Source organism: Parus major, chromosome 7 (assembly GCF_001522545.3).
Source record: "Parus major isolate Abel chromosome 7, Parus_major1.1, whole genome shotgun sequence".
NCBI lineage: Eukaryota > Metazoa > Chordata > Aves > Passeriformes > Paridae > Parus > Parus major.
Genome location: NC_031776.1, coordinates 29,289,536 through 29,317,310, shown reverse-complemented (window position 1 = coordinate 29,317,310; position 27,775 = coordinate 29,289,536). Strand labels below are relative to the sequence as shown.

The 27,775-nt window shown below is 40.3% G+C and overlaps 1 long non-coding RNA gene across 6 annotated transcripts in view; it reads right to left on the bottom strand.

Moving 5' to 3' along the window:
* The window catches only part of LOC107207177, a 28,788-nt gene extending 1,013 nt beyond the window's left edge, over positions 1 to 27,775 (bottom strand). Inside the window, exons 1-4 of one of the 6 annotated variants that reach the window (XR_004498332.1) lie at positions 27,429 to 27,755; positions 27,147 to 27,290; positions 9,720 to 9,800; positions 4,407 to 4,570 (exon numbers count right to left, since the gene is read on the bottom strand). This is a non-coding gene — a long non-coding RNA (uncharacterized LOC107207177). Of the gene's footprint in view, positions 1 to 2,691; positions 4,571 to 9,719; positions 9,801 to 27,146; positions 27,291 to 27,428 lie in introns of those variants that run through there. The other 5 variants (XR_004498331.1, XR_004498330.1, XR_001522641.2 and 2 more) reach the window with 5 other exon arrangements.

The window sequence follows — 27,775 nt, the reverse complement described above, 5'->3', positions numbered from 1 at the left end:
TGGGAGTAATGGCTTTGGAAATACAAAAAACTCCTATTTGTGGTCACGTTCTTGGTGATGTGGTTAGGAAAGGGTCACACATCTGCTTCCTTTCTGAAGGAGATGGAAGAGGAAAGACTTTATGGCCTGTGGAATTTGTAGAGGAAAAGGTAATCTGATAGTGGAAATATTAATATTCTAGTAAGAAAAAAAAATTCCTCATGGTCTACATGACAGAAGTTGACAGAATTGTTGTCTGGTCCTCTCTACAGTTTCATCTGTGCCAGGTCTAGAAGTCTGCCTGGAGAGTAATAAGAATATTATAACTAAGTATGTGGTGAATATAAAGTTTATACCAGACATCTCTTTCTGCAGCGTCATGATTTTGAAAGTATGACTCAGAGACTGTAGTCACTATATGCAAGTAGCCAATCATTTTAGGTATTTCAATTATTTGAGTGGATGCATTTTCAGAGAGTGATACTGTGCCTTCTTTGAAAATCAGTCTGCTGAGGAGTTTCTCAGTCTCTCAGTTTCTATGTGTGTACACATTGCAAGGTCCAGGCAAGGACAGGCACAGCACACCTTGACAGAGAGTAGTCACCCACAGAGAGGTTTGTTTGGGACAGTGCCTTTGCACATCTTCTAAGAGTCTCAGGTCATCTGCAGCTGTTACATTCAAAAGAAATTAAACTCCAGGAGAATGAAGTGGGTCTTTCTAACTCAGGTATCATCCGTGGAACAACTAATTAAATCCAATTCACTGAGCCTTGACCTGAGAAGGAACAAACTAAATGAGAACCTTTGCACTGTAAGTGCATCGCAGTCTCCTTGTGTTGGGCCAGGATATTAAATTTCAGATCACAGCTCTGTGATGCTCACACAGTGAAAAATGCTTTCCTTCATTTTTATACTTAGACTGAGCAAATCTGATATGGAATTGTTGGAAAACAAAATGCCCAGGAACTTACATTATATTTGTGAAAAGTAAAACTTCCCCAAACAGAATCACTAGTAAGATTTACTTGATGTTCAAAGAATAAGAGACTACAGGTCATTGGGTTACTGATTTACAAATCCTTACAAAGGGACAGAGAGGTGTATATTTTCACTGTGGTATTCTTAGGCAAAATACATGGATTTAGACTTTACCTTCTACATGCCATAATACTATGACACATCCTTCACTTAAAATAGTTGTAAGAATGAACAGTTCATTTCCCAATGAAGTGAGAGAATCTGAAACAGTAACAGACATCACAGAAACACCTCACTCCCAAAAGAATAATGATCTAAGATGGAAGGGGTTTATTTGGGTTTTCTTCTTCCATGTTGATTTTTTGAAAGGGGATTGAAAAGGCAGATGAGTGGTAAGAGAAGCTAGATAAAATATCAGTGATGTAGAGGTAAAAAAGAGAGACGTAGAGATTCGAGGTGAGCATTGGAAGCGTAACCTTGAACAGAGCTAAGCAAAAAGGAAAACAGCCTGCAGAAAAAAATAAATGGCTGTGAACCGTCTGGATACACATCCAATTTAACTTCAGTAATTTATACATGTGTGCATTTTGAAATGAAACAATGATTTTTAGGAATTTTAGCCTGGCTGCAACTTAACCCTAAATGAAAAGCAAACTTTGCTACCACTCACTACTACTCCCTCCGTGATCAGACTGCTTCTAAACAGGGGATTCTGGCGTAACCCAAAAGTGCCAGTGGAAGCACGCGTCTTTTTAAGAAGCAAATCTTGTTTACACTCAGGCAGACAGTGACAAACGGTGGAAGAGCACCCTCTGGTGACACCGCTGTGTTCTGCTGCCAGCGGGGAACGCAGGCCCCGAGCACAGGCTGCGCTCTGGAAAGCCGCCCCGATGCGCTTGTAGTATGTTTTATTATTCAGTTGTACATAAGGACTACAAGAATGAGCGTCCTGAAAACAAATTAGGGATGACAGTGACCTTACTTCTGTCCCTTAAATCACTGAGTTCTTGCAATTTGAATCAAACATTTTCTGAATTGTTCTGAGACATTTTTTAGGAGGCTTTAGAGCAGGTTTTATGGGCATCATGAAATGTAGTCCCGAGTTTTATTGCACTGGACAGTTCAAGGCTTTTCAGAGTGTGATCCAAGTATTGTCTTACAGTGTTCACGAAACTTGGCTGAGCTGTCTTTTCAAAGATTTTCTTTTTCCACAGAAGCAATTATTAAGAAATATGAATTACCTTTTGCTGTTCCCTTTTTCTGTTCAGAGGTAAGGAAAAAGGATGGATATTCACCTAACTATTCTTTGCAAATCATAGCTAATTTCAGCACAAATAAAACCCAAATATGCTAACAAATAAAATACATGATTTTCCTGAATAGTTTCTTCTTCACAATGCTGATGGCACCCCTTTCATTAAAATTCAAGGGCAAGCTAATATGAGTTCCATTAGGAGTTAATAAAAGCAGTTAGTGTTTATAACAACTTTAGAAAACACTTTCTGGAATTTTAGTCTGCAAAGAACTGGTTTTCTAAGTCTGGGATTTGTGTAGATTGATTCTCTCACACTCCAAGACCTGTGCAAAGCCCCTAAACGTCAGGGAACCTTGCCAAAAAACTAGGTAAATGTAAAAAATATTAACACCATGGAAGTTCTTAACTATAATTAACCCAAGGACCTAATTCATGACAAAATGGTCATGTAATTACCAATTTATCTGGTCCACGTAATATTGATTTAATCTTTTATTTAGTAAGATAATGCAGCATTACATCTCCAAAGTGTAAAGATAATCATCAGAATGTTACCTAGCATAAAACTGAGTAGCATGGCTGAATAAGTCAGCACAGAGCATCTCATGATTACCATGAAAGAAAAGTGATATGCTTCCTCCCAGCATCTCACAAAGTGGGCAGAAAAATCTGAAGAAAACCTTTGTTTCTTAATTAAAACAGACTTTCACCTAATCCTTTGATTCTGGGAGCTGGTCTATAAACAAATATCAAATATTGCAAAGCTCATAATAAAAATAAGAATTATCACTATCTTATTATGAAACTTCACATCTTTTATGCAGGGGCACTCAAGAGAAAGGTTTAGCTCTAAGATTGTCAGGATTTTTCTTATCAGTCACCTCAAAAGCAGCAGCATGGCTGACTCCAGTGACTGTGTTGGATTTTTTTACAGTTCAAGCCAAATGAAGTCTTTTCTTGTAGAAATCTCCCAGCAGTTTCTCCACTGTCCCCAGTAGTTCATATCCTTGAGATTTTGAAAGGCTAGTTGTAATATGTTTGGAGTTATCCTGCTTATCTCCAAAGTGTGCCCTCTTACCAGGAACTATGCCTTCTAGAAACAAGGTTGAAAAGGATACCTTGTAACTTCCACGACTTTTGAAATTAGGAGAAAAGTTCCTACAGGTACACAAACACCTGGGGTATGCCATATGCTGTCCAGCATGGTTTGTTTGGAATGGCTGTTAAAGCCACAGCTCATTGACAAAACAAGTGTCAGAAACTCCAGCAAGCTCTGCTGCCCATTGCTGCTGTCTTTTCTTGTGATCTGTGTTAATTACTCACTATAAGAAATAGGCGTGCAGCCTGTTTCCTAAATCTGTCTCTGTGAGGGAATATAACCTCTTCCACCTTCCCATCTCTTGGCCTTGCTCTGACACCATGCTCCAGGCTGTGATGTCCTGCGGTTGTAGAGATGTGTTGCTTCTCTTATTCAGACTTCTTGTAAACTAAAATGCCATGCCAAACTCTTAATTTCCTATGGCTGGACGCAGCAGAAATTACTTCCTTCCACTTTGGGAAGCCTGGGGCTGGTGGGAAGCCAAGCAGTGAGCATGGAGCAGTGCCATAACTGAACCCAGGGGGAGCAGAAATTACTAAATCCAGGAATTGCTTCTAGGGAGGAGATGAAGTTGCTCCCAATAATTCAGGGACTCTAACTTCCACCAAAGGAATAATTAACCTTTTACCTTGCCTACTGTTCTACTGAGTTTAAAGCCATTTGTCTGTCTTCATCTCTTCTGCTGAAACTGTCTCCCAGTTCCCTTTGTACTGCAGTTTTAAAGAAAAATCTGACAGTGCATTTCTTTTTTGTCAGTCTTTGCCTCCCTAACTGGCTGTCGTCTAGTCAGTCCACCAACTATACTCTTCCCTTTGTATAGCCAAAAAAATCCTGCAAGTTTTTGATTTAGGAAGTAGGATGAATTGAGTGCATATGCTCTATCAGAACATCACATCAGGATTCGCCTGCCTTTATTTCTGGAAGTGTGTATGAAGTGAAGCAGCATGTTTCACAGTGGCTCAGAGAAAACAGATCTGTGCTGGTCTGTGAGAGGCAGAACAGCCAAGCCTGCTTTCAGGAAGACAAAGTGAGCTGGGAGTTCCAAAGTGAGAAGGACAGCAGTGGCTCTTGTACCATGCAGTAAGCCAGAATTACCAAGTACCAGTAATTTTCCACGAACTTGGCAACATGCAGAATTTCAAATGTTGAGCCAGTTCTGAAGAGATTTTAGTTCATGAAGTCTGCTTCCACATATGCTGGGTGATTCTGCAGAAGATTGGATGTTCTCAGGAGAGCATCCATTTGTTCCTTAGGAAAAGCTGAGGAAACAAAGAAATGCACAGTAAAGGGTTAGAGTCAGAACAAGGATTTAAAATATTTTATGGAAAAATAAAGCATAAAGGAAAAAGAAAAAAAGGAACATCTCTGGCTTTAGATCATGGTCAACTCTAGCCCAACTTTTTTGCAAAGTGTTTTATTTAACTCTTTAATTTTCAGAGTCCTGTGCTAACTGGTTACCAAATGCTACAGAAGACTTTTTCACCTACATCTTGTTGCCCTGAGAGATGTTGTTCTACTAAGGAACTGGCACGTTTGTGTTCCATTCTGATGCTTCTTCACTAAACTCCATATCAAATTCACTCTATAAGGCAAGATAATTTTTTAATGCCAGATCTGCATTTTACACAGTATCTGAAAATTGAGCTACATTTTTTCAGCCATATAGTTCATTACATAACTTTGATAGCAATAGATATTCTGAGATCAGGACTGAAATACAATTTCATTGTTTGGACTTAAGAGGATGTAGACTATATATTGCTTTTCTTATAGCTGTAATGATTATCAGCTCTTTTAGTAATAATAATAAAAAAAAATATATCAGGAAAGCAAGGAGATTGAAAGCATTGCCATGAGGAAAGATTTAATACCACAGTAGTAAACTGACACTGACAAGAGCCCATTCTTGACACTGAAGAGTAAAACTATACTGTTTGTAATAAACGTATATAACTGTAATATTTACCTTTCAAGGCCATTAGATTAACTATGTAAACTCAACATTTATGTTAATCTTCATATACTACTTTATCTCCCACTGTAATTTTGCTGGAAGTCTCGGCCAAAGCCTGCTGTGGTCAAAGGACAAATATATTCCACTTTTGACATCTTGATCCATAAGCAAATTATTATTTCAATTCATAGCCTAAATATACATGTATATTTCTGATGTTTTTTAAGTGGGTGCTGTTCAGTTGGTTGAGTGTCCTTTTTCTTTTCCTGGATGCAACCCATTATCCACACTGAGTGTTATTTGTTAGATGCAGTGAAAATGCCAGTATGAAGTAACTAGACTAGAAGGAACCTCCTGACGTACAGAATGACAAGAGCTGATGATCCATCTGCTCCAGCCCTCTCTGCTTGATAAACTGATGCTGCTTCCGTTGCACAAAATGAGAAATGCTATAATTACTGGTTACTATTCAAGCCCTTATGCTATGTACTTTTATGCTGGGTGGAAAAGGTGATTTTTCAGGATCTGTTTGAAGGAACATAGGGCAATAGCGCTGTCAAAAAAAAACATGATCAGAAGTGGGAGGAAGATGCAGAAGGAAGACATGCTCAAAGAATGGTGGTGTTATATAGGCTGGTGCTGCTGGAGTCTTCACAAGGTGTGACAGGGATAAGACACTGCTTTGGATGAGCTAAGGATGCACAGGACACAAACCTCATGAGCAACTATTTCCTTCCTGTCCTTTACAACACAGTAAAATTGTGTAAGAGTTGGAAGTGCTTTGGCAAGCCATACCTGGGCACATCACAGCTATTTCCCAGGCCTCCAGGCCAGGTTCTCATACTTAACAGCAGATGGCAGTGAAGTTAAACAAATGAGTGGAAATATAAATCGAGAAAATATGTTTTGCCTGGTGGCTGGTGTTGGTGCAGATAGCTCAGAGAGCTCTGGGCATATTCAGACAGTGCAAGGTTCATTTCCAATGCAGAGATCTCCTGTAGCACATTCAGGAGGCAGAAAATATTAATTCATCCATAGATGTTTGTAGTCCAAATCATGTTTATTTTGGTTGTGATGTCTTTGGTGACAGAAACAGCAGAACAGATAGACTCTGTTATCATTTCTTTCTTACATCCCTCTTTCATACATTTAAAATCTATGCAATGCTGAACAGATGAGGATGAAGCTCAGTTTCAAGTGAGTAAACTTTTACTCTTTATTATGTGTCTTGTGCTTCCTCCGAGACAATGAAGATACAGCACCATGGATTGCTTTAAAACTTTTATATTGCCAATTATTTTTTGCTGTCAAAAAATCATGTGAAAGGGTTATTAAGGCCACAAGAACAGGGATTGAGAGTAAACTTTTACAGTCTTGCCTTGCACTTTAAATTAGTCTCACTTCTGGTGGCAGGATGGAAGAGGGGGTTGTTTGTTTTCCAGTTTCCATCAGGCAAATGATGGAGCTATCAGTACAGATACTTGATTGCAACTTCTAAGTTCCTTGCCTAAAGTGAAAAAGGGATGAAAAAATATTAGGGATATCTATGTAATGTCATTAATAGCTTAGATCCATGGCAGTGTCATGAAAAAACATGCTTGCGTGGTCAGTGATTTCCAGCCAGATGCTAGACCATCAAATAGAGCATTTCCCTAGTTACTGCTCAGTGCTCAATCCACCTGAGGAAACACAGGAGGACTCTCCCTCTCTCACATACCAAGGTAAGCACTCAATCCTCTAGGATTATGCAAAGAGCTGAGGAGTGCCTTGAATATATACCTTGGAGGCCCAGAACTTCATTTCAAAACCCTTTCAAGAAAAAGCAAGCTCTGGGTGAAGCCTCAGCTGTTCTCAGTGCTGACCTGAGTGTCACCACTTGGACAGCAGGAGAAGAGGACCCAGAGGAACCTTTCTTGTCCTGCTCTTTTGGATCACTAATGCTCTGCAACATTGACTTGGACTCTTGCAGTCCTGTTCTTAAGAGAGGTGCCAGGCCAGTGGGACTGCTCAGAGAAGACAGGGCTGCTCCCAGGAGTTTGATGGTTTGATGCCTTATTGTGGCATCCATAACATATTGTCTCCTTTCAAGCTCATATTCACACATCCTATAGTCTCAATATGCTTTTAATCTTCCTGTTGTATTAAAACCTTTAGTTAAAAAATTCACACGACACCCCAGCAGACATATTTATAACAAGCAAAGGCACAGGTCTCAATCACTTGTGAAGAAGCAGCCCTTCATAATCTGTCAGTCAATCCATGCACAAAATGCACAGAGCATCAATTTCTTTTTAGGTTATTCACTGTGACTTATGTATCTGCCAATAAATCTCAAATACAGGTCAAAGAATATGTAGCTCAAGTAAATCTATAAATGTAGCAGAAAAGCTTCACTAACTACTTCAGATTGCCAAAGCTGAGGTCATTTCCTTGTTGTGAAAAATACTGAGTCCATAAATTATTTTTATCACCTCTGGGGCAATGCAAACAGTTTCCCACAGATGCTGAAAGTATGATATGTTTTTTATTTGATATCAGAACACCACTTTTACACAGCTCTTAAAATTCAAGGTCCAAGATTCTGCTTGTGCTTTAAGGCCCCAATTCAGCAACATATTAAAACAGATGCTTCAGGTCCTGACATTAAACACGTGCCAAAGTGCTTTGTTGCATAGTCACAAATTGCTGAATTGGAACCTAAAGACTGAATCTTTTCCCCATGAAATTCTGGATTTACCTTCTGTTTTCCTTCAAGGAAAACGAGGCATTTATTCAAACATAATATACATAAACATTCAGAAACATTAAAAAAAGCTTGTCTTTCAGACCTCACTGGGCGACCCATAGCTCTGGAAGTAAACCTTGGACAAAAATTGGTGTAGCGTTTTTTACAACAGTTTAACTGGTGTTTACTTAATATTTAGTTAATGTTTATTTACACCAAAAAAAAAAAAATACTTTGAACATGTGAAGACATAAGCATGAATGGTGAACGTCCTACAGAGAACTTTGGAGAAAACACCACTGAATTAACTTACAGTACATTTGTTAAACATGAGCAGCTCTAATAATGACATTTCATTTAACAATGCCCTTTGTCTTTTCAGTTCATCAGTTACCTATTTCAGTAATGAACTGCAGTCATACCATTCTGATTTTCTCCTAATGTAAAGGCTGAGATCACTTCACTTGCAGTGAAGCGTGATGCTATTATTCTGTTTGTGGCTTAGGAAAAAAGCTATAGAATATATCACAATTGCAATTGACTAACAAATATTAAAGTCTGTGATCAGTAAGGATACCAATAACTTTGTTTAGCTATTAATGGAAACAAGGAAATTAAAAAAAAAATAAAAATAAATGATTGAAAATGCTTGGGATATCTATTTCATGAGCAGAGGAGCAAGTACTCATCTGGGAAAAAAAATGAGCCGCGCATTAAACGTTATTTTAATTTTTTATCAAGAATCCATGCATAGAACTTAACAGCAACATTTTCAGATAGGGTGGATATTCTCAGTTGCAAAAACAAAATGGAGTTGCTTGCCCTATTTAAGAATGATTTTTTAAAGAACTAGAAGAAGTCAGATTAAGTGGATAATATCCCACTTTGCACTATGTAAACACAAGAGAGATAAAAAATATCATAGGTCTACTTGATATGATCCATAAGTCTTACAAAGGGTAATGGAGCTTACTTTTACTCATTTGCTGATCTCTTTTTTTGGGTTTCTTAGATTTTGAAAGCTTTTTCATTGCCTTTCTAGCTGCAAGAGAGGTATTTTACCCAGGCTGCTGGTTTCACTCTTCTATTCATCGTGATCCATTCAAAATATTTTCAGAGCTCACCAAAAACATTTAATTAGCAGCCAGTGGTGTCCAGCATTTCATAATCTTTTCCCAACTGAACCAAATCTGCACAATTTACAATAGATCTTTGGAAAACTGCTTTTTACTGTGTGCTGCATCTATAGATCTCTCTCAATTACCCACAGTAAATTTAGGCATTGTACAAGAGCAAATTTTACAGTCCATGAAGAGATGAAGTGAAATCTAGATGAAATTCATTGTGACAGATTCTCAGTTAGTGCCCTGATGTGTCTGTATTACAGAAGATAGACATTCTATTAGCATGGAAGCTCCCATAATGGACTGTGAATCATTTCAGGTAATAGAGATGCCAACTGGAATGACTGAAAAGCACTATTGAATTCCATTAGAGCTCTTTGTTTTTAAATCAGTCATTTCTTTGTGAATATCCAACTATATACTTCTTGACCTTAGCTGAGAGTAATAATTGTGAACTAATATTACAAAACATTAATCTGAGTTACTGTTCAATTAATGTTTCTGTTTGAGGGTTATTTTTATGCTGCAAATGTGAAGGAGACTGTGGCTTGTATTACAAATATGTATTTGGACTTGAGCTAGAGCAGAATGCAATTTTCACTTACATTTCTCTCTCCACTGTATTCAGTCTCATCTCATTAGCTGTAAAAAGACTCAGGTATTGGCTTTTCTTTTTCCATGTCATCCTACCAGAATAAAATAACTATAATCAACAAATCTATAAAAATAAACATTTTTATAAGAGATGCCACAAATAGTCTTCTTTCATTTCGGTGCTTGGTTAATTATCAGCAAAATAACTAACACCATATCCTGTTACCCAAACAGCCCCACCTTATCTATCAATCATGTATGATTTATCAGACTTGATAATTGCTTGGATAATTAACACAGAATTTAGGTTTATTCAGTCTGCTGAAACCTCAGAAATGCCTGCATAATTGCCATTTGTGTAGTAGATGAAGTTATGAATAATTCTTTTTCACATAAATATGAAGTCTGGATTGCAGGCAGCACAATTTCCTCACCCATAGCTATTAATGCAGATATTATGTCATACAAGGGCTATGGTATTGTCACATGTTAACTATATGTATATAGTTAAAGTAATTAAAATGAAAATAAAAGGGAAATCTTTGCCTTTGTTTGTAGGCACTGCATGCTTCCCTCATGAAGAAGTACAGAAGGAGAATGAAGGAAAATTAGTCTGCTCGGTACAGAAGCAACCAGATTTGAATCCCTGTAATATTCACACATAAATCCTTTGGGAAGCCTTTAAGAGTAGGTTCTGTATCTTCTGTCTACGATCATCTATTTTCACATCAGAATGAGCAACATTATCCTTATATACTGGAGTTTCTGTGTCTACAGCTTGAAAATGAGCCTCTCCTTACTGTTGTAATGACAGGTGTAAGATTAACTTTGTTAGGTGTCTAGCCACTCATGCAAACTAAATTAAATTAATGGAACAAATTTCTCTCGTAATTAAGATAAAAATTCATGTCAGCTGTAACCTTGCTGTACACTAATTATATACAAATGATTTATCATCTGCTTCGCCCAGAATATTAATCCTCAACTCATTGATAACTGCAGCCAGTGTTAAGAGATGAGAGTTGATTAACTATGACAGATTGGGCAACCACAGCACCAAGTGCCTGAACAACCAGTGAAACCAATAATATTCAAATAGCACTTATTTAAAAATGCATTCCCATGGAAACAGATGCATGTTTAATGAGGGATACGGAGATTATTTCAATAATGACTGATATTGGAAGAGTGGGCAGAACTAATCAATAATAATTAAGTCTTTAGCCTGGATAAGATATGGTTTTATAAAGCAGGTTATGTACACATTAGTGAGGTACTAGTTCAGGCCATGTTACCTATAATGTCTTCATGTATTGCTGCTGGTTATTTATTTTCCTACTGCAGCAGATATTGCAGAGTTTACAGAAGTTAAAAAGTCTACAGTCTAGTCTTGGGTCCCACCAGCTCCAATAAAAAGAAGAAACGGATGCCACCAACTGTCCTTTGAAGGTCATCTCCTGCAGTAATTCTGCTTTGGGAAGTTTCTTTACAAAAACATCATTCTACAAAAAACCCCAAACAACACATGACGCATCATCTGCTCAGCAGGACACTCATTCATCTCTTGGATGATGCTATATTTTTACTTAAAATTAAAATTATCAAAATTAACTTCTTGTTATTAGTTTTAATAGGTGATACATATTTGGGGAAGATTGTTAGTTTATAATGTATCCTTTGATGAATAAAAAGAATAACAAAGTTGCAGACATCTCCAGGATTTTCAGTTCAGGTCTTGGGCCTTTTTAGAACTAATTCTGTCTCCCCAGGACAGCTTTTTTAAACTAATTGCTCATTGAGGCTCCAAGAATCCCTGTCAGAAAGAAGAAAAACCCCAGTCTTGTTCCTAAGCACTAATAAGGCACAACCAGCCAGCTGGATGAACTAAGTAATATTGCTGTAAGTTAATTACTTTCATGAAAAGCTGGTGTGCCTGAAGACAAGTTATGTATGAGAAGGAAACTTGAATACTAATATAAAACTGAAGGCAACTGCAAAATCAACAGAAAGCATGAACCTGTTATTCCCAGTGGCCATGTGGGACAAGCCCTGTGAAATCCTGCAGGGAATGTAGGTCCCCAGAGCTGCCCCCTAACCAGGCACTGCAGCCACAGGACAAGTGGAAAGCTCAGGCTTTCCTGTTCACCAGACTGTTCCATTCTGACACAAAGGAAAAAATCCAAGAAATTGGCTCCCATCCTGTGGCTGCTCAGGGCTTGGGTTCATGAGAGCCAAGTTTTCTCTGTCTGCTCATTCTTACTGTGGGGACACCAATTCCTTTGGAACTGGAGTGGTCTTTTTCACATAGGCTACACCAGGATTACATCTTAAATGAGAGTTGGAGCCCTTTCTTCTGCTCCCACGTTCCTTAACACCCACTCAGCCTGTGACTGAACACAGGTATTCCCACACAGGGAGCTCCAAAGCTTGGCCTGGATAACAACTTGAGTTCCTGCTGGGGACTGCAGAGCCAGCTGAATGCCAGCCCACGGCAGGGACGGGCTGGACACAGCAGATGGTGAGTGCTGCACGTTTGGCTGTGCTTTGTGGTGACCTTGTAGGCTGGTACTGAGCACACAAACCAGGCTGGCCTCTAGAAACAGCCAGCATTGCTCCCAGCACAGCTTCAGCTGCCAGGAGAACCGAAACACCAGAGCCCAGCCATCCCAGCACCAGAACTCTCAACCTGTGCATGCAGACTCAGCCTCTCAAGGAGTATTTGAATCAGCAGCCTAGGAAGCAAATACTGTATTTCATGATAATGGTTCTTTTCTGCCTCTTGTCCCATGAGGGACTTTCCTTTTTTTTCCTTTTTTTTTTTTTTTTTACACTTGTCTTACATGCTTCAAAAGAAATTAAAGTTCCACTTAAATGAAAAAGAAAATGTGAACTTTATGGGAAATAAAAATTCAAACATTTATTTCTTTCTCTACATTTCCAGCTATTTCAGGGCTAATTGCCTTTGAATTTGTAAATGCAGATAATGAGAAGAATCTTATGTATATGGAATTGAGGAGAATATATGAAGAGCAAGTCATGTACTTGATATCCAATTTAACTTGGAGTTGGGTATCAACTTTAAATAAGCAAAAAGGCCTTAAGTTTTTTCCTCATCCCTAGGGGATACATATCTGCTATGAACCTAATTAGCTACAGAACACCATGGATCCTCTAATGAACATTCCTGTGGTGAAATAGAGATGGATCATCAGCATTGCAGGTCCAGTGGGGTGACCAGATACTGCCCCACATACTTCTACAAAGATTCGGTTGATGCAAAAGTTTGTGTGTAAACTACTTTTCAGGTCTTTGTGATCACCACACAGAAGCAAATCACCAGTAAAAATACTTCACAATGGAAGTATAGAAGAGATGCCTCATGTAAAGTTACTTTCCTGAGCAATTGTAGTGACATTCAAACCATCACCTCCCAGTGCTAACAGCACCTTGTGAGATGGTGAGCTAGACCTTGTCCACACCAAAGCCATGACAGAAAAGGCTGTACTGCAACTCCCAGAATCACCCTTTGCAGCAAAGCAAGCAGCAGTTAGCATCAATACAATGGTCCCATGCTACACTGTGGTCCTGCTATAAGTCCTAGTGCTCAGTGGTTGGAATGAACCAACCTGTCTTTCCAGAGAAAATAAAAGTTAATGAAGCAACTTGAGGGGCAATGCCAGTGTGGAGGTTAGTGGCACTCTTTGCTTAGGAGCTAGAAAGAAAGCACTAATTACAGAGAAGGCTTGTGGTCATTTAGCACATCTTTTCTAGCAGAAGCACAGCACAGACATTTGCCAGTGAGGGTGTCTAAATTCAGCCTTCTGAGAATGGCCAAAATGGTTCTATATTGATTAGTGCTACTTTGGCTAATTGCTGGAGGTAAGAACTAGAAACCCCTGGTAGCCCTCATTTCCAGTTAGAGTTATAGCTGATAGACCTAAACTCTGCTCATGCTGATACAAATAATAGCACAATGCCCTCCACGGGGCTCCTCCAGTTCAACAGGCGCAAGGAGAAGCTAATGCAAAAAATGGAGTGTCCTTGTCCTCAATCTCTTTTGCATACTGAATTATTTTAGCACCTTCTGCCCCTTCCACTCAGAGTAAGAAGTGGGAATACGCTGCCTTGCCCAGCAGTATCACTTCATTCCATTGATCAGGCTCTGCAAACAATGCAATTATCTCAGAAGGGAATGCAGTGAGCCCTGATTTTGCTACTTCCACTTATTACTGAGGAGCATCAAACTACCCAGCCATTTTCCTGCAGCCATCTTTAAAAAAGGCAATGATCTCAATGTGCTGCTAACCTAATGAGGGCTGTGTGTGACAGAGCCATAGATACATTTTCTCACTAGGCTAATGAGCAAAGTGACAGACAGTGAAACAGTTCACACTTGAGTAATTTTCTAGTCATCAGCAACTGCAGTGTTCATGGGAGCAGAAGCTGGAGAGGGGACAGAGAGCTGTGCAATAAATATACACTGGCTCCATTGGCCAGAATAAGTTATCACTAGGATAGAGGTCTTGGGGCAAACTCCCTTAGGAAATTCAAACAAAAAGAGTCAATTTAAGGCATCTCTAACAGTGCATTCAATTAAAATTAAATTTAAAACGTAGGATCAGCTGTTGGGCTGTGAGGCCACCTGCCCAAAGGAAGAAAAAAATTAGAGATGTAATGAACCTTTACTCCTGATGTCTGCAAGCTGCTCGTGAATCACTGAATAGTACCAGCTTCTCACAAGCATCCATTCAGCACAAAGTCCAGTCCTCCTTTGTCTCCCACCCCAAGAAGGAAACGAGCAGCACGTAGCTCATTATCCATATTGACAGCAAGTGTTTGTGTGAAAAATGCTGTCCTTCTTACATTTTTAATGTACTGGCAACTTCTCCCAGTGAAAGCATTATTTCTCAAAGGAATGTTACTATAAGCCAAACTTTGGAACATCCACTGGCACAGGCTCCAGGAGAGATCCCACAAGGAAACAGCAAAAGCCATTCAGAGCTATGCAGTTCTCCAGGCACTGTTAGTGCACCCAGCACCTCCCACTGTCCTGATGATCAAGTACAGAAGTGGAGAAGAGACAAAGCCCAGGTGCAAGGGAAGGAGCCATTCCCAAAGATGGGAAAACCAACTGGTCCAAGGAGAAACATTTCACCTGCCAGTGGTATGATCCAGGTCTTGAAGAGATGCACACCAGTGATCCCTCTCCTTGGATATTGCCATTTTTGCCACTGATAAAATATGCCTACCTCTCTTCCTTCTCTCTGATGAAGAGAGGAGACATTTGATGCTGCTGGGACAAATAAAGTAGTAGCAGCAGCAGACTCCACCTTTGTCTAATCCCAAAGCTGCCCCCCTGCAATCTGACCCTCTAAGCAGAAAGGATGTCAGGAAATAAAAGTGTTGTGGTTCCTCAACCTGGATCCTTCTGCTGTGACCATTCTTGCCACATGTGGGAACCAACACATGGGCAGAGGGACCAGTCCTGTTAACATTCTAACTGTGCTGGAATCTCTTCATGGAGAGCTATGGACCTGCTTTAGAGGGGCAGCAATCAGGTGTGGCAGAGCTGCCCTGCAGGTCTGGTGCTGCTCCACAGGCAGCAGTGATCATTGCTTATTGATTATTCACATAAAAACTCCTTCCTTGAGCTGTGGGAATTGGTTGATGGTCAAAACAGCTAAACTGCACCAATCTCAGTCAGCTTCAGTCCATGGGGCTGCCTGGGCAAGTATGGGGCCAAAGGGTGCATCAAAACACCTCCCAATGACCTCAGCAGCAACAGACGAGCAAGTCAATCCTACTCAGCAAGAGGCTGGAGGCAGCACATGTCTCAGGCTCTCCCACTGTGGGCAGAGCAGCTCCCTGGCAGAGCTCTTGCACAGTGTTAGCTAATTCTCACAACTAACTCATTTCTGCCCAGATTTTCAAGCTGAAGGGCTTGCCAGGAGCCACCAGAGGCACAGGTGCAGTTAGCCAGGAAGCAAACTCAAAGGTCTGGGCTCCGCTGTTCAGCATGGGCTGCTTGGCCAAATCCTATTTATCCAAACCCACTATGAGCTTGGCTGAACTGTTGTTTTGTCTGACATGTCTCCTTGCACATGTGAAACAATCCCTTTGGCTTGTGAGAGAAGGCCTGTGGATCAGGAGGTGAATGGGCTCTGACTCAGGTGCCTCTGTTCTACTGGGTCTGCTTCTTCTTCCCTGGGTCACCCAAGACAGGGCATTTAAACCCATTGCACCACACTTGTCATGTTAGAAGAACCCAAAATTTATCCTAAAATGTTGTTTTCTCAGCTGGGGGGTAAGCCAATAAACACTGGGATCTTTTAAAATTAGAGAATTCAGTGCTTATCTCTCCCTGACTTTCACTGGGGCTCAGCATTCAATTCTTTTAGCATATTTTAAAGGTCCTTGCCTAGAAAAAGAAACTGGCATTTATGGGCACAGCACAAACATTAAATTACTTTGAATAACTCTCCATGTGGAACTGCTTATGTGCAATAAAAATGACAATGTTTTTCAGTATAAATAATCACTCATTTCTTGAAATCATAAATCATTCACCTTTTGAATTATTTGTGTCAGGGGATAAACGGTTAAATCTGTATTTAGTATCTAACTCAAAGTCCTGCCTGATGGTCAGAAGTACTCCACACTCTTCAGCTGGGAGAATTTGTACATCAGGTCCTTTGGACAAAGGTGCTTAAATTTGAACTTATATGCTTACGTTTAGAAACTCCACCCAACATTTAAGAGTACTGAAAATTAGTTAAAGAGCTGTTTTGAGCATTTTCAAAAATGACACAATGGAAAGCCTTCCAGGTGAAAATGCTCATCATAGATATCCTGGAACACAAAATCCTGTCTCAGGCCATGGCATCTATGCTCTGGATCACACAATAGAGGCAGAGAGTGAAAAAGCCAGGCTTGGGGTTGAAACCAGCCAGTTTTTCCAGAGAAATGGGGCATCAGCACAGGACAGAGCCTGTCATGCAGAGCTGCAAAGGAGAACTGCACCATCCTCGTGGTGGGAGATGCCAGCCCACTGTGTAACTCTCACCACCAATGTGCTGCATTTGACAGCTCTGTGCACCACTAAACAAACTGCAGCCCAGGTGATTTCAATACCCTGAGACATTTGAGTGTCTGTATAAAAGTCTGTCCCAGACTAAATATGGTGCAAAATTTTTGGAGGGACCTATATGAAACTGTTCCTGTCCTTGAGTAGAGATGGACACAAAGAACTGGCCAAAAAAATATTCATCCAACCAGAATGTGTCAAGAAGATTTTATACAGGAAAAAAGATTTGAAGAAACTCAGTCTTTAAGGGAATGTTCATTTTACTTTGTAATTCACCTTAACTGATCCTGTATGTAAACCAAAGCCCCCGGACAAGAAATATGTGCAAAATATACAAACCTGTGAAATGGTGGGACAAATAGTTTCTTCTTCTCTAGTAAAATGAAACACCAGCTACTTGGGAAAATAATTCATGTGCCAAATCTGTAAATATGCTCTACCTCTTTCTATGCTGCTGCTATAATTAATGTAAGAACCTTTAAAACTCCTATCTGATACTTACACTTGTTATAGCAACATATTTAATTCCAGAGCTACATCCTTTAGCAGATTCTTTTACTTCATTCAAATTACTAATCGTTTAGATTCTCTCTGAAAGTCTTTCCTCCCTCACTCCCCATGCATGCTTAACCTAATTAACTATAAATGAGAAAAAATGCTATTCACATAAAAAGAAAATGTTAACCTATAAATTATCCAGTGCTCCCTCCCGAGGCTGGCAACGCCTCTCACAGAAAAGCTCAAATGTTGGTGCAGTATTCTTGGCTTCCTATCCAGTTTCTGCCACCCAAAATCATTTTACACAACACATTACTCTGCCGTTTCATACATCTGGCAACACTTACTGATACTAAGTCCTCTCCCGTGTTTTCAAGATTACACGAAGGAGGATTTCTGGGATGATTAATTGGAGAGAGAAAATCATTCCTTTATATTTCAAGGAACATTTGCAGAAGACTAATGGTCACTTAAGGAAATATGGCCTCTTTATACCCATTAATGTGTTCCAGTGCTCCCTGTGGGTCACACAATTAACCATCCCTTTGTGTTTCTTTGCTGCCATCATCCAAAATCCTCCCAGTTGTTGTCATCCGTTGAAAATCTTCTGCTTTGCCATGGCCAGATCAAAAGCACACTCAGGTTCATAGGACCGAGCTATCTAAGAGACTTTACACATTTATCCTCAAAATACATTTTTTCCCAGAGGTTCTCAACTGCATTTTGCCAAATTTGAACCTGACAACCATTTCCAAAAGTATTTATAAATACAAATAAAAAGTAGAGAGAGACAGTCCTTTATTTTTTATTTCTATTCTCACGTTTTTGTGATTTTATTCATCTCACTCTCCAGGGTTGATGGAAAGGGTTTTACAGTGCCTAGCACAATAGAATTCTGATCCAGAGCTAGAGCTCCAGAGTACCTTGTTGCTATTGCCACTAGTGTTACCATTATTTGGAATTATAACAGTTCCAACGAAACCTGACATAACAGATCCCTGTCCAGTAAACCTGTGCCCAGGTACCAGCTCACATCATGGGCACCACCGGGGAAGCTGGGCCCAAGTTAAGACTGGCACTAGGCACATATGAGAGAAATGAGCTTTCCATCACATTTTCTGTAGTTCCCTGCTCCCTGTCACTGCAGGGCTTTGGGTCAGTGTCCCGAGGGCATTAATAGCCCCCCATGGCCCAGGGACTGCTATCACACAGCGTGTTGCCCAGTTTGTGCCATATGCTAATGAGAGCAGGTTGATCTAGCCACAGCCTCTTGCCAGGACATTAGTGTGCACTCTGTTCTGGAGCTGCCATCTCACGCTTTGATTTACCACCAACTCCATGAACTCCCTGGTGTTTACCTGAGCACTGCCAGAGCTCCAGAAGTGGCAGTGAGCTCTGTGCAAACACTGACACTGTCACCTCCGCAGCCACATCCCCCAGGACACTGCCACCTCTGCAGCCACATCCCCCAGGACACTGTCACCTCTGCAGCCACATCCCCCAGGACACTGCCACCTCCACAGCCACAACCCCCAGGGCACTGTCACCTCTGCAGCCACATCCCCCGAGATCTCCTGTGTCTGAGCTCAGACGCCACAAGGAGGCTGATGCTGTTTCAGACAATGCCCCAGTCATTCAGAGGACACCAGTGCCAGGCACATGTGGTGTTGTCACCTTCCAGTGGAGATGGCTGATGCCAAGAGCAGCCTCTCTTTCCAGAGGGGCAGAGGAGCTACAGCTGTCAGCCAACACCAGGGACAGGTATCTGCTGACAGCTGGGCTTTGTTACAGATTCCTTTGCTACCCCTGTAACCTGTTCCAGGTATTTTATGAAGTGAAAAATATCAACACTGGGGTTTTTTGCCCTTGATATCAAAAAACACAAACCCAAGCACAGAAGAAAATGAGAGAGAAAAAGGAGAAATGAGAAACACTGATAAAACCAGGGAGAAATGCTAGATCAAAGCTGTAGGTTTAAAGAAGAGACAAATTGCTTATCTGTTCATTCCCAATTCCCTGAAATTGTCTCCATTTTGATGGTACTTGATCACAAGCTGAGAAGAGATGGGCCTTCCAGCTGTGAGGAGACAGCCTCATACCAGAACAGGAAAGAGAAGCATAACCTACTTGCCACTCCTGAATACAGTAAAAGAAAATTTCAGGAACAAACTGCTGGCATTTTGCTTTTTGCTTGCATTCCTGCATAGCAAAATCAAGACAGACTTAATGAGAATGTGTGCATTATACGGAGCAGGAAACACTGTCGCCATTACATAAATTAGTGGAAATTTTTATACGTACACAATTATGCTAAAATATTCTTATTAAAGATATGTGTCAAATTCAGGAGAAGATAAAGCCATTTAATCTCTTCTTACTTTACCGTTGCTTCAGGAGGATTTACAGCACTTTGGCAGAGAATTACAGAAGCCATCCGTGTACATGTACTCATAGTTTTACCCTAATTTTCCCACAGGAAGCCTTGTGCTCTTTCCTGTGATCACTCCAAAGACTGAATCAGCACCACAGCACCTAACAGACAGACCCCCTTCACACCTATCCCCACAATCTCACTCAGCCTTAATGCCTGCATTTTGTGTCCCCTGAGCTTCTCTGGTGCCACATCCATTCCCTGTCTCCCATTTCCCATCAGAGGCTGAGCCCATTCCTCCAACCCTCGCCAAGGGAACATCAGCCACTCCTGCCTTTTCACAAACCCCTCATTCCAGTGCCTGCACAAACCACAATTGCTTCCTTCCCTGTTCACTGCCAAGAACCCCTTTCATCAATGGGTTTGCAGCACTAAATCTGCTAAGAATTTTAGTTAATTGGTACTAATTATAGTTAAGAGCAACTAGAGGCTCATTCACAGAGGGGAGGGAGGACTGAAGGGGGAGAAATATAATTCAGTATGCTTTCAACTCTGTACACACACTTAGCTGAGCAGGGTTAATAAGAGCATCAGCCTGGTTCCCGAGCACACAAGAGGTAAATAGAAGCCATTTTTCATGTTTTATTCTGCAGGCACAGTTTTACCATGGCCCGTTTTACAAGTGAGGTAAATGAGTCATAGAAAAAGCAAGTAGCTTGACCAAGGCTTTGCAGTAAGACATCGGCAACACAGAGAGAGCTCTGCAGGAACTACTTTCCAGCCCACTTGACCCTCATAGGAACAAAATCTTGTCTTATTTTTATCATTATTCCTGTGTAGTAACTACCCTCTCCTGCAGGATCAGAAGTTTTAGGCTAAGCTGTGGCACAGCTGCATAATTGAATTTGAATTAATCAATCTTTAATCCCTGATTAGGTAAACATAGCAAGAAGAAAATATCTGAGGGAAAGAAAACTTCTATCAGAAATGAAATTATTACTTGAGAGGCTAACATCCTGCATCAGTTTACAACAGATAAGATTCAACATGCAGTAGCAGAAAAATATTAGAAAGTCTATTAGGAGACACTTAGGTGAATATTGTGTTCCAACCTTTAAAATCCAAGCTGTGCCTTAAGATTGTAACTATCTTTTTGCTCCAGAACAACAACAAAAAAAAAATAAAAAAAAAAATAAAATTGAAAGGCACAACTATTAAGCAAGGATAAAGGTTGAGTCATAAGCAAATGTCATGTTATAGATTTACCTACCAACAAGAAGGCAGCGGGGTTCAGGTCAGAGGTTAATGAAAGACATCCAAAGGTCATTCAGTGATTATGTGAGAGCATGAGTTTAATAGGGCACGGGGACGACAGACACTGACAGAAGATTTATACCAGAGGTGATGACACCGCTCCGAGTAGTGCTGATAAAAAGAGCCCCAATATGGGCCTGATCAGAATGATGAATGGTGCACAGGGCTGCTCACACTTCTCATTATAAGCTCCTTCACTCATGGTGGCACTTAGCAGCGTTTATTTACTGGGGTTTGATGGTACTGAGCAGAAGAACAGTATATCTAATACTTTAAATGTAGACTTGCCATATAAAAATGAAACAAGAGATAAGATTAGACCACTGAATAATTGCCCAGCTTTCCTGCAGAGATTATATTCACCAGTGCTAACATTATTTTTTTCCTAATGTTCTAGTGTACGAACAGCTCAAGTGAATTAATTTTCTAAGGCAGAAGGTCAAAGGAAAGTAACTGATAAGCGTTGTGCCTGCTATAGAATATCACTTTACAATATTCTCGCCTCCTCATTTATCAGATAGAGAGGAAGAGATAATATAATAAAGGTATATAAACATATTTTTTGTCACAATGAATTTAGTTTTAGTTGTCCCAAGTGCTGTTTTTCCTTGTGGCTCTAAATAGGAAGAGGATCAGAGAAGTCAGCCAAAAATGTCAAAATAAAAAAAACAAAAGAACCCAACAAAAAATCAACAACAAACCTTAGGACCAAACCCAAGGAAAACCGAGACCTGATAAATAACATGCACTGCACCAAGAAACTCCTTTTCAGACTGTTATATATTTATCAAACCACTGGAGTGTGAATTTATGAATAAGTCTTATCATCTTTCAGGCAGCAGGCACAATAAAAATTAGAACCACAGAAAATTGTGGGTATTATGAAAGGTTATTTCTAGCAGTTCATGGGTATCTGTAGATGGGAATGTCACAGAAGGAAGTTCTGTACGTCTTTCCACTCGCATCTTCACCCAGAGACAGAGCAGTACTGCATGATGGCACAGTTAACATGTAGCTGCACATGCAGCAACACAAATAAATTCTTACTCAGCTAAGAGGTGTTGTAAATAGTGTATGTAATTTTAAGAGGTGGAGAGCTGTAACATTCTGAGCCTCCAGTATCATCCCCCTCCAAGACAGTTCATTTAATTACCTTGCCTGTGCTGCCATCATTGCTACTTCCCAATGCATCTGTATTTTACACCTGAATATGTGATAAACAGGGAAAAAAAAACCCTACCTGCATTTTAGAAAGAAAGAAATCTCTGCTGAACTACCTTGAAAATCACACAGTGGGTATCTAATACTTGAAGGGCATCTGGAGGTCCAGTAGATCCCTCAGGATAAGGGGCTCCAGAAAACCAGATGTATGTCAGGAAAAAGTTGCTGAAGTGTCACATCTAGTTAACGGAGAGAGGAATTACAGTCTTCTGCTTGACTAGGAAGAGTGAAAAAAGAAAAACTGATGTAAATAACAGCTTATCCCTGTGCAGCACATGAGACCTGTGCACTGTGTGAGCCAAAAGGGAACACAAGAGGTGCTGGCTTTGCACCAGGCTCTGCAACATGGCAAACTCCAACCTGAGAGAAAGCCACGTCTTTTGTTACCAACCCACCAACTCACACCCCTGATACAAGTCACAGACTGGAATTTCTCAGTCATCTCTTTCATCTATGCCCAGAGCAGATGGACATATATATATATACACCTTTTTTTTTTTTTTCCTTTTAAAGGACCTCTCTGTTTTCCAATGTTTTCCAAGTAGAGCAGAATAATTTACCAAAAATATATGTAACTAACATTTCTCAATAGCAGACTGTTTATTAATCTTCAATATCTGGGTACCTATTTTCACTATTTTTTCATCACTAAAAATTAACAGAAATATATCAACAAGACTATTAAAATAAAGTGTGTGTGTGTGCAAGGTACATTCAAATATATGAAAATCGATGAAAAGGCAGGAGGCAGAATGGTTTTTCTTTAAAGCTCTCTAGTCATCAGTGACACTCTGTCATTCAGCATGCTTTATTGTCCACTTGAATCAAATGAATAGAACAATCTAAGGGAAGCCACAGTGTTTCTTGTACACAGTGTATTTATTAGTGAGGCAGACAATAAAATGTTAGTAAAGCATCTGAAGTGGCTCTACACCAAACGAAGATGACATTTCTTACTTATGAATAAGAAAAAAAAACCCTGAATGACAATCCTTATTTATTATGCAGAAAAAAGAGAAAGTCAGGATGACTGAAATTCTGCCTATAGAGCAAATAGAAAATGCATCAGTTTTGTAGCACAGACACAAGAGACCAAGTTTCATCTGAAGATATAAGATGTAACATTGCTGCAGGTTCTGAAGTTAAGATCACTTTTTCTGAAGCAGCAGAAATGGCAAAATATTACTCATTTTGGTCCTGGTGGGCCATTGGCGTGCTCTGGTTACAACAATGTAAAACTACTTCTAAATTCTCTAATAATATATAGCTAAAATCTCATCACTGGAATAAAACATGATCTTTATTCTGCTGCACCACAAATACTGGGAAATTATCTAAAGTCCAGAAATTGTATAAGCAGATAACTCTCAAAAACACTACTGCATAAAATTCCCTTTTAAAAATAATATATTTGGCAACTGACACATGGCTTTGAATTTATTTGGAATGGACCTTCCTAAGACTCTAAGGATGCACATATGAGAAACTGGTGCCCTTTCTCAAAGTAATTATGTTATCTGGAGTCCAGCATCTGCCCTGCACATCCAAACTCAAACTAATTATCAGATAATCTAATCTGCCAGATTTAGATCAAATCTCCAGAAGAACTGGTTTCTAATTGTAGGTGTATGCATGTATATATGTAAATATCTGTATGGACAATATTTTTAGTTTAACACTCTGTGAATTTAATTAACTTAGTTCTTGAGAAAGCTTTCTTCGGAGAAAGACCAGAAAAGAAAGTACTGTGACAACAGCCATAAATCCACAGCAGAAGATCAGCAGGGTAAATAGCACAGGGCACAAGTTGTATTTAAAGTGTTTGTGTTCACTTCAAGTATGTGTGTTTATCTTTATGCGAGTCCTGGCCTGCTCAGAGTACTTCAATTCCTGGGTAATGGAAAGACCATCAGAAACCTGAATCTCATCATCTTGTTTCATAAATGAATCACTCGAGCAAAAAGAAGAAAACAACTTACCAAAAAAAACCCACTAAGAACAATCCAAACACAAACACAATACTGAGATTTTGTCTCTGCAACATGAAGGCCAAATTCTTCACTGGGGTAAATTTACAATGACAGCAGAAATTCACATTTAAAATATGTTGCATAGGAGTAAAGGGCTAAGACAAAATCCAGGAGCCACTTTAAGCTGATCATAGTTCAGTGTTCCACATGAGCAACACAGCTGAGCACGTATTTTTCGGTACCTCTGAAGTCCTGCGTACTTTAGTTCAACTTTTGTGTGATAATTCTACTAAAAGAAGCAAAAACTAAAAGAATATCTTTCTCATTAAACCTTCTTAAGCCTTCCTCATTAAACCTTAGAAATATGTGGAAGAAAATATAACTGGTTCTGTTAACAGATCCATTTGCCATCACATTAAAATGTAAGTTCAGAAGGTTCATACCCTGTTCTGTATGTAGTATCATCAAATCTTACACACCACGGCTAAGCCCCTGCTTTCATCAGAAAAGGTCAAGTTTAAGCAGTAGCTCAGAAATCCAGGGCAGCCTAATAATTCTTTGCTGACACCAACTAGCAGGTCACTATAGAATAGAGACAATTCTTTATCTTTTCATAGTGATTATAGCCAAAATGGTAATATAATTATGAAATAGGAAAAGGCCTGAGAAGTCTGCAATACCAATTCCATTTATATTATATTCCCATAGAATCACAGAATAGTTTTGATTGGAAAGGACCTTAAAGATCATCCCATTCCAAACCCCCTGGCATGGGCAGGAACACCTTCCACAGGACCAGGTTGCTCAGAGCCGCAGCCAGCCTGGACCAGTTATGTTCTTGTCTTCCTTCTCTAGGCACATGGCTCTCCAGTGGTGCCTCTGTGACCCTGAGACTTAATAAAAACTATACATATAATAATGCTGACTCAGGCAATTATTAATCCTCCTTGTCTTTCTATAGCTTCAGGGAGACTTACACAGAGTTGATTACCAGGTACCGCTCCGTTTATCCCGCTGTTCCTTGCACAATCCCGTTGCCCAACGCCAGACTTCATTGTTGCCTGCCGAGCTTGTTGTGGCTGCATGCCATGTGCTGGGAGTGTTCCCAGGACAGCACGGGCTCCTGCCCTGAGTGCCTGCATTGCACCCTGCCTCCTGCTCTGGGCCTTGCCACGGGGGCAGTGTGTGAGCCAGCACCTGCTCCATGCAGCACGGAGCTGCCAACGCAGGAATTTCTGCCTGCTGCGGTGCAAAATCACCAGGAGGGACCAAAAGAGTGTCATGAATTTAGAGTGAGATTCAAGGGCACTGTGCCGCTGTCCCCTCTCCTTTATCAGGCTCTGACAGCCCATTAGTAATGGCATCAGATGGGGTGTTTTATTGTCTGAAATTGTAGAGATTCTGGAACTAATTGCACAGCCACAGGGTGTGCAATGCTATTCCAGATACCCCAGAGTGTCCCTTCCCCAGCCCCAGCCCAGCCTCAGCAAGGTAAGGGTCTTGCAGGTGGCTGTCACATCCCCAGCTCCATGCAGGTGTCCTGGATGCCTCCAAGTATTTCTAAGACAGACCATGAATCCTGTGTTTAGGCATCTGAATCACTTACTGACTGTCAAAAGCAACTCCAGCTGATGGAATATATTTCATTAAAACTGCTTGTAATGGAAAATGGTGTTTCTAAGTGAGCTCTTAGTTCCCTTATTTTTGCATTTGCAGCTTGTGCTTTCTGAGGGAAAGGTCAAATTTGTGAGGAAGCTGAATGCTGCAAAATGGATGTATTTGTTGGAAACGAGAACTTACGATATTTGAACTGTCACTGTAAATTTGCAGATTTCTGTTGGCTAAGAGAAATAGACATTTTTCAAACTGCTCTGTAATGTGTCCTTCCCAGCACTGTCAATGCCAGCAGTGATTGCTGTCTGACAGAAGTGCCTGAGACTGCTGCAACACAAACATTCCTCAACACTGACCCAGATAACCTGTGCTATTGAACAAATTACACAGGATAACATCATTATCTCCTTATTCCGAGGCCTAGAAGTTAGATGTCTATGAAGTTTGGCACCTTTTCCATCTGCAACAGGTGAAGGAAAGAAACAGGCCTCTCCAGAAGACAATTTTTTAACTTAAAATAGATGCATCAAATGAGCACAAGGATCACACTCTGTGTGTGCTATTTCTTTCTACCACTTGCAGCGGAATCTGCTGCTCTCTCTGGACTGAAAACTCTGCAGGAGTAGCCTTGTTCAGGCTCAGACAGGACAGATTCATAGCATAACCTGAGTTGGAAGGGACCCACAAGGATCATCGAGTCCAGTCCTGAGCCTGCACAGCACCACCCCAAGATGTGTGCGTGAGAGGTTCACGCTCTGCCTTTGTACACTGAAGGGCAAAACAGGGCGGGTTATTGCCCTATCTCACAATAATTTAAAATGAGTTGCTGATATTTTTTCTAGGCCTAAGTATAAAGTCTGTATCTCTACAAATATAGTGCTAATTGAAATAAATTCAGCCAACAGTGTTGCCAAATGCAATTGTCACTGTGATTGCCTGCTAATGACTTCACAGAAAACTTTGGGTCCTGGGCAGAAGCTTTCAAGTGCAGTTCCTAGAATCTTCTCCTTCCTTGTGGATCTGAGATGTGACAAAGGAAATGAAGGGGAGGGAGAGGAAAAGGAAGGAGGGAGGGAGGAAGGAAGGGAGACAATCTGAGTTTCATGAGGAGAGAAACTGAATCTCCAAACTTAGATACGTTAATTTTCGTTCTAACTTCAATGACAGATATATTTAAAATATTTTCAATCAAGCCCAGAGAAAAAATTAACTTCTTGTGCAAGGCTGCTTTTGTTCTCAGACTGTAGTTTTTCTGTTTGCATTTCTTATGCCATTTTCCTCATCCACTCAGCCATCTATTTTGAGATTGATTTGACATGAATTTCCTCCTTGCCTTTTTTACATATACTTACTCATCTGCACTGACCTTATTTTGACTCTTAGCAAGTGACACACTTATGACAGATGCACACACTCACAGGACTAGAATGCATCCAGGTACATTCTTCAGGTACATTCGCTGTTTACCTTCAGGCTCCACACTGTCCTTGCTTCTCACCAGAAGCCACCACTGAAAAAAATCAGTGTCCCAGCTATTTGATTTGTTCCTTAAACCTAGATGTTGACTGGTGCATATATAAAAATATGGTAGGAAGTCTTTAATTTCTAAATTCCACATTTGCATGCATTCTAACATGATGATGATTACCTTGCATTTTCAGTATCTTGTTTAAATGTCACAGTCCTTCAATGCTCCAGCTGTTTGAGGCTCTTTGGCACATGATGCAAGGAGGTTATCTTGGCAAACTTCTGACTGGGCTGGGCTCCATATCTCAGAAAGCACGGCCGTGGCTGGCAGTGTTTACTCCCTAGGTGACTATTTCAGCAAGTACTGAATGAGTGTGGAAACCAGATCAGGGCTGAGCCACGCTGGCAGAATGACACAGGGAAATCCAGGCACATAAATAAGGGACTTCAGCTCCTGGAGCTGACAACACAGCATCTATTGCAAGTGGCTAAATAAATAAACCGAAATGCCTTTGATATCAGCCCTAA